Genomic DNA, 20863 nt, shown 5'->3' on the forward strand with positions numbered 1-20863 from the left:
CCCCAAGAGTTCCAGGAAATGAATAATGCAGATGTGTTCCATACATATCTGAAATCCCAGACACTGGCAATCAATCAATTTTAATGTATCAATTAGGACATTTTTCAAAGTAAAAGTCCTAAATGTTTAAAGAAATCGGTAATTTCTTAAATGTTTGAGGTGCTTTATATATGTATTTCCTCATAGTCCTAGGCAATAATACTATACAATAAATAGAATGGTTCAATCAACACCGTGATCGGTGATCGGTATTATCGGATCGGCAGATACTGATTCCGGTGATCGGTGATCGGTACCAAAAAACCTGATCGGTGCATCTCTATCCATCACACATTATTAACTCTGCTTCCTCCCCGGAGTCCTTGGGACTTCACGTCTCATAGGGTCCATTGGACCTGGCTGGGTCTGCTGCCATGGCCCTGTTGATGCATTACATGTCATTTTGGGTGACGCTTTTATCCAAAGCGACATACAATACTTTTACATTCATTCACTGTAGACGCAGCTACAGGGAGCAACTCAGGGTTAAGTGTCTTGCTCAAGGACACATCGACTAGGGCGGGGATTGAACCTCCAACCCCCTGATTGAAAGACGGACCTGCTACCCACTCACCCGATGCCCCGCCCACTCCTCTCTACCTCCATCTGCCTGATGTATCATGTAGGTCTGGATCGTGGTCCATCACTACTCCCAACTATTCATATTCATTGAATGTGTTGTAACTCTAATGATTCCTTCTGTACACATGGCATCTTTTGCACCTGTCCATCCTGGAGAGGGATCCTCCTCTGTTGCTCTCCTAAAGGTTTCTTCACTTTTTTCCCCCGTAAAGTGTTGTTTGGGAGTTTTTCCCAGATCCGATGTGAGGTTCTGGGACAGGGATGTCTATGTATACAGAGTGTAAAGCACTGAGGCACATTTGAGAGAATGGGCTATAAAAAATAAACTGAATTATTCCTCAAAGCATTTTGTTGTTCTCCCCTCACTGCATATACAGTATTTGCTCGTTACCAGTACTATGCATACTTAACTGTACCCGTTTGCACTTCGTTGTAAACCCTGTATTCAGTCATAAAGGCATCGCGAGTGTAGACTTTGATGAGAGTATTTGTTATAAGGGGTTTAGTCTCAGGAAATACTTTTCCAAATCTACTTAACATGTCTTTCGTGGTCTTCCAGGCCTTTGTGTTGGTGAGCGTGGCAGTACAGTCTGTATTTTTAGGAATTTACCAAATAGAGCCAATGTTTCTGCCCGATGAGTTTGTCTAGTTATGATTTTAATGTCCTCCATGCATGGACACCTATTTGGTCCTGACGCAGAGTGTCCTGGATCAGCTACAGTTAACATTTAGAAATCTGATATTGAGGAAACAAACCATTTGCAAGACATTTTCCAATTACTTGGAGCCTTGACTCTGAAAAACAGTAGCAATTCCTAAACTGTTAATGCGATAGTTTTGTTATAGCCAGTGAAATAAAGCCAAAAGTCTACACTTTAAAGCTCAACTTGACTGCTTGAAAGCCCATTGCAGTTGTGTATAGGCACATTACAGGTGTTGGTATGAAGCTGCTTATCGGATGTCATGCAGTTTAACCAAGATTACTTAAATGAATACAGTACCTAGAAAGAAACCGAAATAACTAAGCGTAGTAATGGCAAGTATAGTTAAAGATTTAATGGCATTATTACAATCTCAAAATGCATAAACTTTTAGAAGTTTACAAATAAAAATCCAGTTCAGATTGGAGCCAGTGTGCAAAATGGAGCCATTCCTGTTGGAGAATAAAACACAGAGTTAAGTAGTTGGTAAGGATTATTATATAGTACAATGTCATGAAAAATATTACCTGGATGATTAGTCAATAATTCACATCAGTGATGGTCAGAGGTCCAAGGACAGCTTTTTGTGCCATACCACGCTTCCCTGTTTTAAAGTTTAAAGGTTTAAGTACAAGTCAAACCAGACGAGTTGATACAGCAGAAGTCACCAATACCTGATGCTAAACTCCTGACCCTCCTGGACTTGCAGTCAGAGTCACAGCAGGCACAGAGATAGCGGGATGCAGAGTTGTCCAACTGCTCCCAGCTGAGTTCATGAGGGTCGGAGAAGAGTCAGAAAATTATCGTCAGTGGTTCCATCACACAAGTCTGATGAACCCAGAGAACATTGTGAATGTTTTCAGTGACATGTTTACCCATGCTCGTTGTCATAGTGACAGGCCTTCTTGCTGTTGTCCTGACCGTTGGGATCCCACGCCACAAGTTTACAGTGGATAAACACCTGGTGAGCAAGAAGTGAGGTTGAGGGGCAGTTGGCTTCCAGTTTTAAAAATAAAGCCCCAAATCTAAAAATGAACGTGCATTGTTATCGCTACTCTTTCACGAGACCAAACCTAAAGGCTTGAAGGAAAGGCGGAGCTCAGAGGATTTTGAATCAAGTGACAAACAGAGTATTTTCCTTAAGGAAGGCTCTCCCAGACCTTACCAGCTTTGAACTCCTATTGGCCCACATTGCCAGGAACCTCAGGTTGAAACACGACAGTCAACTCTACAGTCAAAATTGCCACAAGCTCCTGTATGGCCTGCACAACATCGGGAACAGTCCTTTCTGGCTGGTCAGGTTGGTGTTTCCAGAGACTGTTAACTCCTCCTGGCAGGTCACCTGTAAGGAAGTGGCTCCGTCCTCTGCTTCAGTGAGGTCCTACAGTCAAATTAATCACCTCTTGTCCATCATTATGGTGGCTCTAGACATACAGGTGACAGAGGAGTATAACAGTCTCACCAAAATTTACTTTTATTCAAGAAAATCAAAAATACAAGAGTACATTCAACTATTACAAGAACAAATCCAACAGAGTTATTAATATTCATCTTCTATTTGGTCCACAAACTTTTAGCAAGTCCAATACAGTGTGTTCACTACAGCGATTGTCAAGAGCATTTCACCGTGATGATGAAGATGTTCCGAAACACATTCACAATTAATAGCTTTATATTCCCTCTTGTTCTTCACCTGTTCATTCTGACTCCGTTGAGCTTGTTGATCTGTGACCTCCTGCAAAATTTTCAAAGCACTCTTGTAGGCAGATGCTTTTGGTGTGTTGCTGCGGTTCATCAGTTTCATGTGGTCCAAACACCAAAGATACCTGTGTTCCCAGTGGTGTAGAGCTTCTGACCTGTGAGCCATCATCCTCTGAACTTTGGGGCAGCTGCTGTGCTTTTGGTCTTAAAGTTCGTCTTGAGAAGGTTAATTATACCAAAATGATATTTTTTTCAAATTGTGGGTTGAACAAACAGCTTAGTAATGCGCAAATTATTTCATCAAAGCAGATCCTAGTTCTGGACCTGCACAATCTCTCAATATTGAATCAATCAAAAGGCTGAATGTGCTGGCTGCTCCTGTGATTGGGGCCAGCTGAAGGCCTTCAGGAGCCAATCTAAAGCTGATTGGTTGACAAAATGTTCATTCCATTCACTTTAAAGACCAGATCTAAAATGATTCTGCAGGTAGCAGTTACCCCTAGCAAAGATGGCTGAATATGATTGGCAAAGATCTAAGAGACCAGTCAAATCTGTGGGGCTGGCAGAATAAACCAAGAGGAGTTGAAATTAAGAGAATAACTCTTATGGGAAATAATGAATCATATTTGTGGGAAATATATTTAGAAAAATATATATTCTGATGTATTTTAGGCCAACAGAGGTTTTATGTACACTGTCTAAAGTTGGTTGAGTATCCAGAATTTTTGCAGCTCGACTGGAAAATTCAATATGTCCTGTTTTCACTGGTTGGTGAGCAGCATCAAAACATTGGTTCAGAGTGCTGCGAATGGATAGTCATAGGATGTGGTCAAATACAAAAGTTCTATGTAAAATTGATGGACTGTAGAATAATCAGAAAATACATTTGCTATCCTGGCTCCTCATTGGTGCAAGTGAGGACTGAAAGCATATCTTAAGAAACTAAAAACACATTTCCAATATACCTTGAATAAACAGATTGCACTTCAGTGGATGAATGACACTTAAAGTTATTTATAACATTTTGGTTTGGCTTTCTGAAATGTTACTTTTTGATTCTTGTTGTTCTGAGTTTGTACTCAGTTGATGAACTTGTAAGTCTCTTTGTATAAGTCAGCAAATGACATCCTGCATGACAACATAGTTCTTCCCAGTCACCTTCTGCTACAGCATTCATTGAGGCTGTGTCTGGTGTAGTCCTGGTCCAATGCTTTCCATTGCTGGTGGTCCTTAGTGCCTCCTGCCTCAGTCTTGGCCTCTGGCCTCATTGCTTCCGCCTCAAATCCTGCATAATCCAGGTTCTGGTGCTCTCTTCCTCCATGGATCGTGGTCATGTCACTTATTGTCTGTTGAATTATTTGGTGTTCAACTGTAGCATATGACTGCGCTGTCATGAAGCCTCCTGTTGCTCTCTGGTTTCTTCCATGAAAATTGTTTTGGGGTCTGATCCTGAGTCCTGAAAATCATAGTGAATAGATTGTAAAAGATTGTTCTTCTGAAGAACATTGTTGTGAGCAATCAGTTGTTTAATATCATGACAGATGTATTTGAAACCCTTCAATGACAAAAATTAGTTTGAATTTGACTTCTTGAATAAAGCCCAGTTATTATGTGATGACCAGATGTGCAAGAAGCGTTCAGAGAGAAAATACTGGACATCAACACAATAAGAGAGTTTCAAGTATAGTTATCTTTAATAACATTGGGAGGCATTACACTTTAGAAGTTTACAAATAAAAATCCAGTTCAGATTGGAGCCAGTGTGCAAAATGGAGCCATTCCTGTTGGAGAATAAAACACAGAGTTAAGTAGTTGGTAAGGATTATTATATAGTACAATGTCAAGTAAATAAATATTACCTGGATGATTAGTCAATAATTCACATCAGTGATGGTCAGAGGTCCAAGGACAGCTTTTTGTGCCATACCACGCTTCCCTGTTTTAAAGTTTAAAGGTTTAAGTACAAGTCAAACCAGACAAGTTGATATAACAGAAGTCACCAATACCTGATGCTAAACTCCTGACCCTCCTGGACTTGCAGTCAGAGTCACAGCAGGCACAGAGATAGCGGGATGCAGAGTTGTCCAACTGCTCCCAGCTGAGTTCATGAGGGTCGGAGAAGAGTCAGAAAATTATCGTCAGTGGTTCCATCACACAAGTCTGATGAACCCAGAGAACATTGTGAATGTTTTCAGTGACATGTTTACCCGTGCTCATTGTCATAGTGACAGGCCTTCTTGCTGTTGTCCTGACAGGTTGGGATCCTATACAAGTTTACAGTGGATAAACACCTGGTGAGCAAGAAGTGAGGTTGAGGGGCAGTTGGCTTCCAGTTTTAAAAATAAAGCCCCGAATCTAAAAATGAACGTGCACAAGTTATCGTTACCTCTTCGCCGAGACCAAACCTAAAGGCTTGAAGGGAAAGGCGAACTCAGAGGATTTTGCCTTTGTTGAAATTTGGGCAGATACAGACTGTCCACAAGACATCTGTGTGGGGAGAAAAGAAAGTGTCAAGTCTGATTCTGGACAACAAAATGCCAAACGTGAAACCAGATTACCCCTCATTGGCGATTATCGGTACAAAGTGCTTCAGGCTGCAGCTCCGGTGTGGTAGCCGCCACTTCATGCCTCAAGAAACAGCAGCCAGCGGGCTGATGGGTCTCCTCGCCACGCTAGCCATGATCGGGATAAAGGAGCCCAGAGGAAAGGTGGTGGATTCAGCGGGGCCGGAGAGTCAGCCACGGCCGTAAACAGGAGAGGAGTCACTGAGAGCTGCTATTCCAGTGAGCTCATGCTTCACACCCACCATTCATGGAAAGTTGGAAGTGGAACTCTAGATCTCCCAGACCAAACGTGTTGAAAATTGGGGCATGAAGCGCGGGTACCAATCTTCAGGCCTGCAACACAACGCAAGAGTTAAACAGCTGCCATGTTACCAAACTCTCAAAGCTGAAGTAGTGTGGTACACCCACCTCTCATATTACAGACAACGGGGCGAGTGGAAGTCCACAGGAGTCAGGAGAGGAACTGTAGGTCAGATCATTGGGTGAACATCAAGCGATCCCCAGTTACCTACGAGAGACAAATGTCACCAAGCTGCAGGAGTACAGTGGACTCAGTTTGCAGGCACACAGTGGAGGTGCTACGCTGACAATTCTCCTGAAGTTACAGTCGTCGTGAAGTCCACGCTGAAAAAAGCCTCGGTGGCCGAGAAGCTGGTGGGGGAAGCAGTTACCCAGACGGAAGAGCGAGGTATCAGCCGGGACCTGCCCTCCGTCCACACCAGCCTCACAGAGTCGGTTCCACAGTCCAGCTTCATGTCTGGAAGGAGACACAAGACAAACAAGTTGATACTCAAACAGCTTTAGTTAGATCACAATAACAGAGCTTTGTGCATCATTTTGTTCCAATATTACCTGCATACACCGACATGGCAGCAGCCAGGCTCACAAGCAGTGCACGCTGCCAAAAGAAAGCCATCATGACTGGATGCTGGTTCTGGACACTGTGGGGTGTTTTATTCCTTGTTACGGCACTTTCATCAAGACAACCTCTTTCAGCTGGTGTGTTGACCTCAGGTGCAGAGGACCTCAGACCAACTGCCAATCTTACACTGGTAACAATGTGAGACGTGGTTCATTGAGCAGAGTTGATAAAATGTTTGCTCACCAAGTAGCTACCTGTGAAACGGTTTGGTATATTCTGGTGTTTATATGTAGGGTTAGATTCACATTGTTTTATTTTCAAGCCTTTTTGTAAACATCTGTAACAATACTGGCTCCATATATATAAAAATCTGGATTCATGTAAAGACGAGTATATATATATGGAATAAGGTACTTGGTAGAATAAAGATAGCCATGTCCTAGAGCAGGGCTCTGGCCTAGATCCAGTGGTCTATAAAGATCAGTCTGAAGTCATAACTTATGGTAAATGAAACTTTGCACAGCAACTAAATTCAGGGTCTTCCCAAGTTTGACTGTTAATTGCAATAAGCTTACATTACAGGACAACATGGACATCAGGCCAAAGGGTCACATGTTGACGATACATTTCATTTTATGTCTGGATAGCTTTATTGTTCAACACCCTTGCCACTGTTATAATATACACATTTTAAAGTATATTTCCTTCATGTGCAAGAAATATCAGGCCATTAAATAAATGATTTCAGCATTCCTTGGAGGTGATACAGCCCCTCCACCCACCAAAAACACACAATAGATTCTCAGCAAGAGTTCATCTGGTTTATTTGTATAGAGTTTAAGATGGCATATGACATGTCACAAGTCACAAGTCACATGAATATGCAGACAGTTAAAAGTTGAGCTCATGTAAAGCTGATGTCCCAGTGTCTCCGTGAGTCAGGGGCAGAGGTCATCTGCGCCTGTCGAGCGCCATCAGAGAGTCGCCGTCAACTTAGACCGGGCCTCCTGTTGAACACAGAGAGCTTTAGTTTTGTTTAAACCAAACTTCCCGTTTCAGAACAGAGCTGAAACTGGATTGAGAGCACGTTGCAGGATCAAACACCTGAGACGTTGTTGACAGACGGATCTATGATGATGAGGGTCCCAACACAGAATGGTGACTAAAGGCATTGGTTTCTGAGGAGAGAATACACAATATGAGACTTCATTGAACAAAACAATCATATCCGAACAAACCACATGGATAAACACTTAGTTGGCAGAAAAGAGATACCCAGTCAACTCCTCTCTTGTTGTTGCGGGACTTGCAGGTCGAGTCACAGCAGCTACAGACACCCGCTCATGGGGTCATCGAGTAGTTCCCAACTGGAAAAGGAGCAAAGACTTTACACCTTCGTGGACATCCATAACAAATGTATGATTTAGTTTAACTGCCATTTCTTTTGAGGAAACCATGTGCAAGTAGGTAGCATATAAATACTTCGATGCAATTAGTATAATGGCACATGTTTATCAAGTTAATTCATATTTTAATCTACAATATAGTGGACTTAAAGTAGTTCCAAGTTAATATCTTTTAAAGATAGTCATTCTTTTCTAGTTTGACGTTGATCCACAATAAGCCAACGTCCTCCTGGCTCAAGATGCATACACGACATCATGGAGATCTCAGCAAATGAACACGTTCCCCCAAATTACCTCTGGCTTTCCTTCGTAATGGCAGGCTTTCTTGCTTTCACAAACTTTCAGGATCCCATGCAACCAGTTTACAGTGAATGTACACCTGTGGGAGCACGGGACACGTTAAAGAGATATACATTTAAAAAGTTCGATTCCTTATGGCAGTTCCTCTCACCTCCTGGCCAACAGCGACTAGCTGGAAGGCCTGCAGGTAAACGGTGAGAGCAGATTGACTGGTATCGGAGGAGGAACATAGAGTTTCCTCTTGCTATCTAGAAGACATCTGAAGAAAGTCAAACCGCATAGATTAACAATAATAATTTTAGAAAATCATTGGAAAGGCGAGTCAGAGCCGCAGGTCTCCCACCTTATTGGATATGATGGGGTGAACCTGGCTGCCCACGATGCAGCTCTGGGGAAGCGGGTGCCACGCATTCCTCTATGAGCAGCAGCAAGGGTTGATGGACTTCTGTTCACCGCCGCCCTATCGGCATGAAGGAGAGCCAGCGGGACAACATTCGTCTTTGCTATACTTGTTAGTTCAGCTGTAGGGGATGATAAAATAAAGAAGGTCTTAGCGTGTCCCCGTGAGTGGACTGATGCTTCATTTGGTAGCCAAGGACTCGCCATTGAGCAGCGCCATGTGGAAAACTAGACTGCCTCGGCCTTCAGAAACACCAAACCCAGGGTTCAGGAAAGCTGGAATCCATCCGTCGGGTCTACAAACACAAATGGGAGCATTGCTTTCTGGCTCACGCTCAGCTGTCAAATAGAATAATAAAGAAATAAATACCCAACCTTTATAAACGCACTCGATGGGATACACGAAGGCAGCCGGTTTGGACCTCGGCTGTGGCCTGAAAGTCAGCTCATTTTGAAAGATGACATTTTTACCTTTCATCTGTGGAAAAAATAAACAGCTTATTGAGACCGTTGAAAGGCTGTGAGGCTTTTTAGTTGAATATTTTAGTTTTGTTGCATTACCAGTCTTTTAAATCTGCTAATTTGTAGTTGAAGACGACCTCGCCCTCTCCGGTGGGCAGCACGGTCAAATGGGAGGGCATGCAGGTTCCCAGGAAGAAACGGGCTGCATGCGGCACCAACTCCTCGCTGATCATCCATTTGATGTTCACGGAGCCTTTTGCACAGACGACTTTGATATCTGCAAACAAACCTGAGTCTCAGAACAGAGGAACGTACAGAAGGTTGACGCTCTTCCACGAGCAAAGAATACCTGTTGTTTCAACGGGTGCTGCGAAAAGAGCCAAGAGCACCACAACCGAGGTAGAGATGAGTCGTCATGACGGAATGATCTGCAACCCTCTGGAACTGACACTATTTGTAGTCCTGCACAAATTAGCTGAACGATTAACATCCGTGTGAGAGCAGGGCGGCGTTCACTTCTTCTGGGGAGTTCTTTAGTATTCAGAGACTCTGAAAAGACTCTTCTGAAATGCAGAGGTGGAATGTAACTCAGTCAATTTGATCAAGTAGTTTACTGAAGCAATTTCAAAAAGTATTTATACACACATTTTAGTTCACCTCTCCACTTTGCAAGATTGTCAAATATTGTCATTTATTTGTATTGTGTTTATTTTCACTCTAATGTATTTCATAGGACTGAGAGTTGGTTACTTCACACTTTAATATTTTACATTAAAAAGAAAGATCAGTTTATAAAACAAATAATTAAAATAATCTCCACCTCGAATAACTGAAACATTAACATTATTGCATGTTGCTGAATCAGTTATAATGATCCAAGAATGTAAAATGACTACTTTTATTTTTCATTCCCATTTTCATACTTTTATGTCCATTTTAATACAAATTTACTTTGATTTATAATTTTAGATTTAAAAAATGTAAAGCATGAAAAGTGTATATAAAATATTTGTGTCCATATTAAAGCTGCTATATTATAATGGACACATGTATAATAACGTCTGGTTTGTATCTCAACTCTTCGGGTATGACGTCAGTGCGCGTCGCCGTTCCGGAGCTCGTCTGTTGTGTGATAGCTTGTCGCTAGCCCCGCTACAACATCAGTTGGAGCCCCGCAGCTCTTCCTCCTGGACCCCGGGGTTCTGCTAACGCCACCAGGGCTGGCCTGGCATGCGATGCCAGGTCCAGCTATGCATGGAACAGACAAGTAGACACTGACAAACCTGCTGGTGCAGTCAGAAAACCATCAGGGCATGCAATTGGTCCTTGGCATGACAGAAGGTCTCAAGGAAAACAATCACCTGTGATAACTTCTTGACTTCCTTACTATGCTTAATGCTTCATAAACAGTCAAACCAGATGGGGTCGTTTTTGACACGGGAGAACAATAGGTTTACTTCTTTGCTGCAATTAAAATAATTCAATTTGTTTAAAAACAGCATCCTCCCTAAATGTGGACATATACCAGTCTGTGATGATCTATCAACACATGTGACCCTGATCGTTAACTTTAGTCTGAATTTATCATTTTATTTATTAAAAACAAGATATATATTCTGTAAATGAGGCCTTATTGGCTTTACATTCAAATGGAAGGAAGGAAAGTTGTGAATGTGTTTGAATGAATGAAGAATCTTGGCGTTATCTTGGACCGGGACTTGTCCTTTAACTCCCACGTAAAGCAAATCTCAAGGACTGCATTCTTTCATCTCCGTAATATTTCAAAAATCAGGCACATCTTGTCTCAAAAAGATGCAGAAAAATTGGTTCACGTTGTTACATTTCGAGACTGGATTACTGCAACTCCTTATTATCAGGCTGCTCTAATCAGTCTCTTAGGTCCCTCCAGTTGATCCAGAATGCTTGCAGCTCGTATTCTCACTAAAACTAAGAAAAGAGATCACATCACTCCTGCACTAGCTGCTCTGCACTGGCTCCCCGTAAAATCAAGAATCACTTTTAAAATTCTTCTCTTTACGTACAAAGCCTTGATTGGTGATGCACCATCATATCTTAAGGAGCTTCTAGTACCATATTGCCCCACTAGAGAGCTGCGCTCATTAAATGCGGGACTACTTGTAGTTCCTAGAGTCTTAAAAAGTAGAATGGGAGCCAGAGCCTTCAGTTATCAAGCTCCTCTTTTATGGAACCAGCTTCCACCTTCAGTCCGGGAGGCAGACACAGTCACCTCGTTTAAGAGTAGACTTAAGACTTTCCTCTTTGACAGAGCTTATAGTTAGGGCTGAATCAGGTTCACCAGGTCCAGCCCCTTGAGATGCTGCTATAGGCTTATAGCTGCCGGGGGACGTTTAGGATGTACTGAGCTCTCCTCTTTTTTTTCTCTCCTTGGGGATGAATTTTCATCTCTCAATCACACGTTACTAACTCTGCTTTCTCCCCGGAGTCCTTTTGACTTCACGTCTCATGGGGTCATCGGACCCTATGAGACGGCATAGATCCTATCTGCTGATGGATCATCGAGGTCTGGGTCGTGGAATTCCTGCTCCTGACTACGCCACTGTCCTGTTGAGACTCCGCCCACTGTTGAGACTCCGCCCACTCCTCCTCTCTACCTCCATCTGCCTGATGGATCGTGGAGGTCTCCATCGTGGAATATGCCTACAATGAACTATTCATACACTCTGTCATATTCATTGAATGTATTTTAACTCTAAATCTGTCCTTCTGTACACATTACATCTATTGTTCTGTCCATCCTGGAGAGGGATCCTCCTCTGTTGCTCTCCTGAAGGTTTCTTCCTTTTTCCCCTGAAGGGTTATTTGGGAGTTTTTCCTGATCCGATGTGAGGTTTTGGGGCAGGGATGTCTATGTGTACAGATTGTAAAGCACTCAGAGACAAATTTTTCATTTGTGAAATTGGGCTATACAAATAAACTGAATTGAATTGAATGAAGTTGTTATTAAAGGTGTAATAGAATTGGGTGAAGTATCCCCTTTATATTCTTTGTATAACAGTCAAACCAGGCGGGGTCATTCAAGGACAAAAGGTGTATACAATCGGGAGAAAACCCAGAAAGATTCAATGCAAAAAAAGTATCAAACAAGCATTTCTATTTTGTAGTTAAAAATGTCAAATGTTTTCCAACACTGACATAAGAACTATACAATTCAGAATATTAATATATACATATCAAATAATAATATTCACTATAATATGAATAATATATAATATTATAAATACCATCTAATGTAAATATACAATATACATATCGGATATGTATATTGTATACTCTGGAGTCCTTGTGACTTCACGTCTCATCGGGTCCATTGGACCTGGCTGGGTCTGCTGCCATGGCCCTGCTGATGCCCCGCCCACTCCTCTCTACCTCCATGTGCCTGATGGATCATGGAGGTCTGGATCGTGGTCCATCACTACTACCAACTATTCATACACTTTCATACTCATTAAATGTGTTGTTACTCTGTAATGATTCCTTCTGGTCACATGGCATCTTTTGCACCTGTCCATCCGGGGAGAAAGATCCTCCTCTGTTGCTCTCCTGAAGGTTTCTTCCCATTTTTCCCTGTGAAAGGGTTGTTTGGGAGTTTTTCCTGATCCGATGTGAGGTTCTGGGACAGGGATGTCGTATGTATAGATTGTAGTAGGAGAATAGGCTATACAAAATAAACTGAATTGAACATATTATAAAATATTAATATTGTATACTATATATCACACATATATAAAATCTAATAGAACATGTTTATATATTAAGATGGACCTATGAAACTTGTTAGGGTTAAAGTGCGCATGATTTTATCCACCTCCTCATCGTGTTTCTTCACCTCATGTGTCCGTCGGTAGTGACGTTCACTTTGCCCAATATGGCTGCTTACGGAGTTATCATGCGTGTCCTGGTCTTCTCGATTCTTCCGACAAGTGTTTCATGTACCCGAGTCCCATAACTGTCCATTGATTTAAAAAGCAAGCACGCAAACAAAATAGGGCATTAGCACGACAGCATCCAGCTAGCCAAACCTTCCGGGTGTACCGGTCACAACAGAAGCTTCGTATGTGCCGCTTCCCTTTCACGACAGTCAATTGTCCTGTGGGGTCCGGTTGGTCTGGGCCGAGCTGTTTTACATCCATTGTCTCCGCCCAAACTCTCAAACGGGTCTTGTAGAGATTTTACCGAGTTAGGGTTGGACCAGTGCTTACGCTTGCCATGGTCATGTTGTTAAATTGGCAACTCGAAGTTTTGCAATACATCCTTCATGAGATTCGACAAATCTTTTGGGCAAGATGACTTTAGCCCAAAGCTGAACCTATTTTAGGACACCGATTGGCTAAATTGTATGTCACTCATTTATATCTTTAATCAGTGATTGGTTAAACTGCTTCTTAGACCCGTCTCGTGGGCAATAACGATTCTGCCCCAACTCAGCTGATACAACCAGAGAAGACGTGCAGGAAAAGCATACATTTTGCGCAGATATCCTATTTTACTGGGTATATTCCATAACAAATATTGACAATTTGTATATTTTGTGGCTCAAGGTGGGTGGGACATGCCCCATGGCCCTGCCGCCACTAAACTCATGGTTGAGTGTCTTGCTCAAGGGCACATCGACTTGGATAGATTGAACCGCCAATCCCCTGATTAAAAGACTGACTTTTTAACCGACCCACAGTAGACCTAAAAATATTCAGAATTTGTTTTTAGCACAGAAAGTTGAGATTAGACTAATATTCCCAACACCAGTTGCAATACACCGTATCCAAAATCAAGAAACATAGATGTATTATCATTGGCTTACAAATGTGTGCTGCTGTGGATTTCATACAGAAAGATCAGATAATATAGGGAGAGTGTAAAGGTTAGACCTGATGAGACCAGGCAATAGGGTGCGTCAAGATAAACCATTTCAATGTTTTCTAGTACCGAAAGCTGGTTAATTTAAAATATCACGTTTAGCCTTAAGACCTGCTTAACGAATATGTAGAGGGTTTTTTGAAAGCACTCACTGAAGAAAATCAGTTCTGTGTATTAAGGAGCAACTTATTATGCCGTCAATATTTGACCATGACAGAGATTAAGATGTTGCCAGTGACAGTCTTTTAACAAATGTTCCGATAGTTGATTTAGGCTTCTTGAAAAGAAAGCCCAGCGTTAAAGCGTGTGTATATTGATGACCATGTGAAGCAGTCACCAAGAAAAACCACTATGAAAATAATGGACAATAAACCAAATCACACACAAGATCAATAAGTAGAGCGATTTAAGTATAGTTATATATTTAATAATATAGGAGAGCTTTTAGAAGTTTAAAAACACAAATCCAATTCAGGTCGAAGATCCAGTGTGCAAGACAGAACCGGATCTGTTGGAGAACAAAAGACTGGATTAAGTAGTCGTTAAGGATTAATATAGTGAAATGTAAAATACAAGAATTACCTCGAGAGCGAGTCAATAATTCACATCAATGATGGTCAGAGGTCCAAGGACAGCTTTTTTTGCCATACTCCGCTTCCCTGTTTTAAAGTTAAAAGGTTTAAGTACAAGTCAAACGAGACGAGTTGCTATAGCAGAAGTCACCAATACCTGATGCTAAACTCCGGACCCTCCTGGACTTGCAGTCAGAGTCACAGCAGGCACAGAGATAGCGGGATGCAGAGTTGTCCAACTGCTCCCAGCTGAGTTCATGAGGGTCGGAGAAGAGTCAGAAAATCATTCTCAGTGGTTTCATCACACAAGTCTGATGAAAGTCACACAAGTCACCTGCACCCCCCCCCCCACCCCCGTAGCATCATGCAGCACCAGAAGTCGCATTAAAATTATACGTTAAAAATACTATATGGTTCTCAATGAAATATATTGGGAAATATTTGGCTTTTATGGCTCTCCCAGTCAAAAAGGTTCCTGACCCCTGCTCTAGCAGGAGCTATATGCCAAAACATACAAATTGAAGTTATAGTGATGAAAGTGGAACAGACCAAAAATTCGGCCCACAGTTGAATGAAGACGTTTCCTTTCACTTGGCTAAATAAGGATTTTGATATTTGGGAACTTTTACTTGGCTCCACAAATGTTTGATGCCAATTACATTACGTTAGAACAAATAAAAAAGTTACATGACAACCTACCTCATTTTGGATTGTGGGGACTGAACACAAGTTACCCAGACTCATTTCAGTCTCTGCCTGTGGCAGTATTAGTTTCCATCTTCTACATATTAAATGAACTCAAATCATCTGGAAGAATAAGAGACCAAGTAAAAGTATGCACATGTAGAATTGCTATGTGGGTGTACATTAGTGTGTGGGCATTTGGTGTACTTTAGATCATGTATGTTGTGTTGGCATTTGTACTATGGACTATGGATACTGATACTGCCATTTTGAGTGTTGCGTTTTATGTCAAGGATTGCCATTTTGTTGAAATTATAATCCCTACTTGCTGAACAGAGAATATATATATTCAACTGTGGATGGTGAATTTTTTTAAATAAAACATGTTAGATAACAAAAGAAATTACAAGCTAATGTTGGACCTGATGGGACACAGTTTACATCTTGTTACGATGCATTAGGTCTAGTAAAGAGAGCTAGTCGACCTAATTCAAAAATATGCAGCGATGGTTAAGAGCCCATTTACTGTGCAAATACAACATATATTCAGGTCTCTGTATTAAGGAGCAACATATGCCGTCAATATTTTATGATGACAGAGAAGAGGATGTTCCCAATGACAGCCCTGCAAACAAAAGCCCAGTGTTGAAGCTCTTGTGTATGATGATCAGATGCAAGCAGTCACCAAGAACACCACTTTATGGAAATACTGAAATCAAATTATATACAATATCATTAAGCAGAGCTTGCAAGTATATTTTTAATAACATTAGAAATAGAAATGCATTACATTTTTAGGAGTTTACAAAACAATAAAAATCCAATTCAGATCGAGCCAGCATGCAATACAAATCCATTCCTGTTAGACAATAAAAGACTGGGTTAAGTAGTTAAGGATTTCTATATAGTGCAATGTAAAATACAAAAATTACCTGGAGAGTCAGTCAATAATTCACATCAGTGATGGTCAGAGGTCCAAGGACAGCTTGTTGTGCCATACCACGCTTCCCTGTTTTAAAGTTAAAAGGTTTAAGTACAAGTCAAACCAGACGAGTTGATATAGCAGAAGTCACTAATACCTGATGCTAAACTCCTGACCCTCCTGGACTTGCAGTCAGAGTCACAGCAGGCACAGAGATAGCGGGATGCAGAGTTGTCCAACTGCTCCCAGCTGAGTTCATGAGGGTCAGAGAGAAGTCAGAAAATTATCGTCAGTGGTTCCATCACACAAGTCTGATGAACCCAGAAAACATTGTGAATGTTTCAGTGACATGTTTACCCATGCTCGTTGTCATAGTGACAGGCCTTCTTGCTGTTGTCCTGACCGTTGGGATCCCAAGCCACAAGTTTACAGTGGATAAACACCTGGTGAGTAAGAAGTGAGGTTGAGGGGCAGTTGGCTTCCAGTTTTACCAATAAAGCCCCAATTCTAAAAATGAATGTGCACAAGTTATCGTTACCTCTTCGCCGAGACCAAACCTAAAGGCTTGAAGGGAAAGGCGGAGCTCAGAGGATTTTTGCCTTTGTTCAAATTTGGAGCGCGATACCAGACTGTCCACAAGACATCTGTGTGGGGGAGAAAGAAAGTGTCAAGTCTGATTTCTGGACAACAAAATGCTAAACGGTGAAACCAGATTACCCCTCATTGGCGATTATCGGGTACAAAGTGCTTCCAGGCTGCAGCTCCGGTGTGGTAGCCGCTACGCATTCCTCAAGAAACAGCAGCAAGGGCTGATGGGTCTCCTGCGCCACGCTAGCCATGATCGGGATAAAGGAGCCCAGAGGAAAGGTGGTGGATTCAGCGGGGCCGGAGAAGTCAGCTACAGCCGTAAACAGGAGAGGAGTCATTACGCTAGAGGAGTCACTGGGAGAGCTGCCATCTCTAGTGAGGTCACGCTTCACACCCACCATTCATGAGGCCAAAGTGGAACTCTAGATCTCCCAGACCAAACGTGTTGAAAATTGGGGCATGAAGCCGCGGGTACCAGTCTTCAGGCCTGCAACACAAAGCAAGAGATAAACAGCTGCCATGTTACCAAACTCTCAAAGCTGAAGTAGTGTGAACACCCACCTCTCATATTCACAGACAACGGGGCGAGTGAAGTCCACAGAGTCAGGAGAGGAACTGTAGGTCAGATCATTGGTGAACATCAAGCGATCCCCAGTTACCTACGAGACACAAATGTCACCAAGCTGCAGGAAGTACAGTGGACTCAGTTTGCAGGTACACATGTGGAGGTGCTACGCACAATTCTCCTGAAGTTACAGTCACAAAGTCCACGCTGAAATAAGCCTCGGTGGCCGAGAAGCTGGTGGGGAAGCAGTTACCCAGACGGAAGAGCGAGGTATCAGCCCGGGACCTGCCCTCCGTCCACACCAGCCTCACAGAGTCGGTTCCACAGTCCAGCTTCATGTCTGGAAGGAGACACAACACAAACAAGTTGATACTCAAACAGCTTTAGTTAGATCACAATAACAGAGCTTTGTGCATCATTTTGTTCCAATATTACCTGCATACACCGACATGGCAGCAGCCAGGCTCACAAGCAGTGCACGCTGCCAAAAGAAAGCCATCATGACTGGATGCTGGCTCAGGACACTGGGGGGTGTTTTTATTCCTTGTTACCGGGCAACTTTCATCAAGACAACCTCTTTCAGCTGGTGTGTGTTGACGGCCTCAGGTGCAGAGGCCATCAGACTTCTTCTTCTTCTTCTTTTTATTTGGCGGACTACAAATTAATGTTTAAGGTGCATACCGCCACCTAATGTACCGGAGTGTCTAACATTATGACTTTATAGGACATTTGTCATTTTTAACAGAGTAATATTGTTATTATGGTGAATATAAAACATGTAAAAACACTTCATATAGTTACCATCCTGCCTTTCAGTCTTTCTTTTTCCACAGTGAACTTCTTGCACTCTATCAATAAATGTTCAACAGTTTCTTTAAGGTTGCATATCTCACATTTATCTGACAGTCTTATAAATTCAAAATTCTTGTAAATTCATGACTGACATATAAACTTCAGTTAAAGGATCCTTTCGAACAGTTTGACCCGATTGTATACTGAGGTCAGAATCTTTCTGAAAGATTTCTGAACGTTAAATGTTTTTTAGATTAGATATTCCTTTATTAGTACCACAGTGGGGAAATTTCAGGATCACTGCAGCGGGTGCACTTTAGAGGATTAATAAAAAATAAAAATAAAATACAAAACACAATAACAATACTAAATACTAGTCCTAAAATACTAAATATACAGAGGAAACAATATATACACAAGGCAGTGACCAAAGTGAGTTTCCAGCAGGTTAAAGTCTCCAGGAAAATAAAGTGCTGAGTGTGCCAAGATCTCCAGCGGTCGACTGCAGTGTGTTGTGCAGCCGGACAGCAGCTGAAGGACTTGTGGTTCCTCTCCCTCAGACACCGGGGAGGAATCAGCTGCTGGCTGAAGGAGCTGTGCAGAGCTGCTAGAGTGTTCTATATGTTCTATTTGTGTTCTATATGTTCTAAATGTTCTATTTGATTCTAAAAAAAGTCCATTGTCTAGTTATATAACCATCCACCTGTGTCTATGTTCATTTTAATTATTAGTCCATCTCTCCACATGGAATCATACGCTTTCTCAACGTCAAAGGAAACTAAAGCCATCGCTTCCCTCATGTGAAGTGTCTTTTCTATTTTATTTCTTACATTAATGAGATCGTCTGCTGTGGATTTTCCTTTTCTAAAGCCACTCTTATATTTTCGTTTATCATTGTTTTTCTTTTATACATATGACACAAAACTCTGTTTCTTAGTTTATATTTATTGCATGCTTTTGTACTTCACATCCCCCAAAAGCGGGGCTGCATGGTGGTGTAGTAACTAGCACTGTCACCTCACAGCGATCAGGGCCTGAATTTGATTCCCAATCCTCGGTGACCCTTCTGTGTTGAGTCTCACGTTCTCCCCGTGGCAGCGCGGGCTCCCTCCGGGTTCTCCGGGTTCTCCGGGTTCCTCCAAAATGCAGCTCAGGTTAATTGGAGACTCTAAATTGCCAAAAAGTGTAAATGTGAGCGTGAATGGTTGTCTGTCTCTATGTAAGCCAGATGAAACCAACCAGTTCGCTAAACTTAAAGCATGAATTAAAGACATCGAAACATGGATGACCTGCAACTTCCTGATGTGAAACTTAACCAGGTGTCCTCTTATCTCCACAGCAACAACCTTCTTGACCCTCACCAGTCTGGATTCAAGGCCGGCCACTCAACAGAGACTGCCCTCCTTGCTGTCTCTGAGCAACTTCACACTGCTAGAGCAGCCCCTCTCTCCTCTGTCCTTATCCTTCTAGACCTTTCTGCAGCATTTGACACAGTGAACCACCAGATCCTTATTTCCTCCCTTCAGGATCTGGGTATCTCAGGTACTGCACTCTCCCTTTTCTCATCCTACCTCCGACCTTTCTGCAGCATTTGAAACAGTGAACCACCAGATCCTTATTTCCTCCCACTCTCCATTTTCTCTTCCTACCTCAACGACCGCACTTACCGGGTAACTTGGAGAGGATCTGTGTCTGAACCTCACTACTGGGGTCCCTCAAGGCTCCGTCCTGGGTCCCCTCCTCTTCTCTCTGTACACTAATTCTCTCGGCTCTGTCATTTGTTCGCATGACTTTTCCTACCATAGCTATGCTGATGACACCCAACTGAACCTCTCGTTTCCCCAATCTGAAACACAAGTAGCAGGACTGACATCACTCAGTGGATGTCTGCACACCACCTGAAAATCAACGCTGACAAACTGAAGTACTTTTCCTTCCAGGGAAAGGCTCTCCCACCCACGACCTGACTACCAGCTTCAACAACTCCGTGTTAGCCCCGACCCCGATTGCCAGGAACCTCAGGTTGAAACACGACAGTCAACTCTCCCTGACAGTCAAAATTACTGCGACAACCCGCTCCTGTAGGTACATGCTGCACAACATCAGGAGAACACATCCTCTTCTTACTTGCTCTGGTCCAGGCTCTGGTCATTTCACGCCTAGACTACTGTAACTCCCTCCTGGCAGGTCTACCTTCTAAGGCCATTCGACCTCTGCAGCTCATCCAGAATGCTGCAGCTCGACTGGCCTTCAGCCTAAATTCACCCACACTACTCCGCTCCTCCGCTCTCTTCACTGGTTACCGGTGGAGCAGCATCCGCTTCAAAACATTGGTTTTTAGTACCGTGCTGCAAATGGATCGGGCCCAGTCTGCATCCTGGATATGGTCAAACCCTACACCCCAGCACGTTCACTCCACTCGGCTTCTACCAATTGACTTGCGACTCCGTCACTTCGAGCTAATCACGCGACAAAATCACTATTTGCTGTCCTGGCTCCTCATTGGTGGAACAAGCTCCTCACTGACATCCGGACAGAAGGAAGTCTCTATATCTTCTGCCAGAAACTAAAAAAAACACCTTTTCTAACTATACCTTGAATAAAAGCAGATTAGCACTTCAGTGGCACTTGAATGACACTTAAGTTATTAATTATGGCATTGTTGTAGTTTGGCTTTCTTGATTCTTGTTGTTCTGAGTTTGTACTCATGGTTGATGAACTTATTGTAAGTTTCTTTGTATAAAAGAGTCTGCTAAATGACGTCCCTGAACACGACTAACTATACTTCGTCCCCGGAGTCTTTGTGCCTTCTCGCCTCACAGCGTTCA

The 20863-nt window shown here is 42.5% G+C and overlaps 2 pseudogenes; both read right to left on the minus strand.

Annotated features, from left to right (window-relative positions):
• Window positions 1-1739: 1739 nt before the first annotated feature.
• On the minus strand, window positions 1740-15188 carry LOC130198484 (zona pellucida sperm-binding protein 3-like; annotated as a pseudogene).
• A 924-nt stretch (window positions 15189-16112) lies between these two features.
• LOC130198485 (zona pellucida sperm-binding protein 3-like) lies at window positions 16113-17754 on the minus strand (annotated as a pseudogene).
• Between the last annotated feature and the right edge of the window lie 3109 nt (window positions 17755-20863).

Source organism: Pseudoliparis swirei, chromosome 8 (genome assembly GCF_029220125.1).
Source record: "Pseudoliparis swirei isolate HS2019 ecotype Mariana Trench chromosome 8, NWPU_hadal_v1, whole genome shotgun sequence".
NCBI lineage: Eukaryota > Metazoa > Chordata > Actinopteri > Perciformes > Liparidae > Pseudoliparis > Pseudoliparis swirei.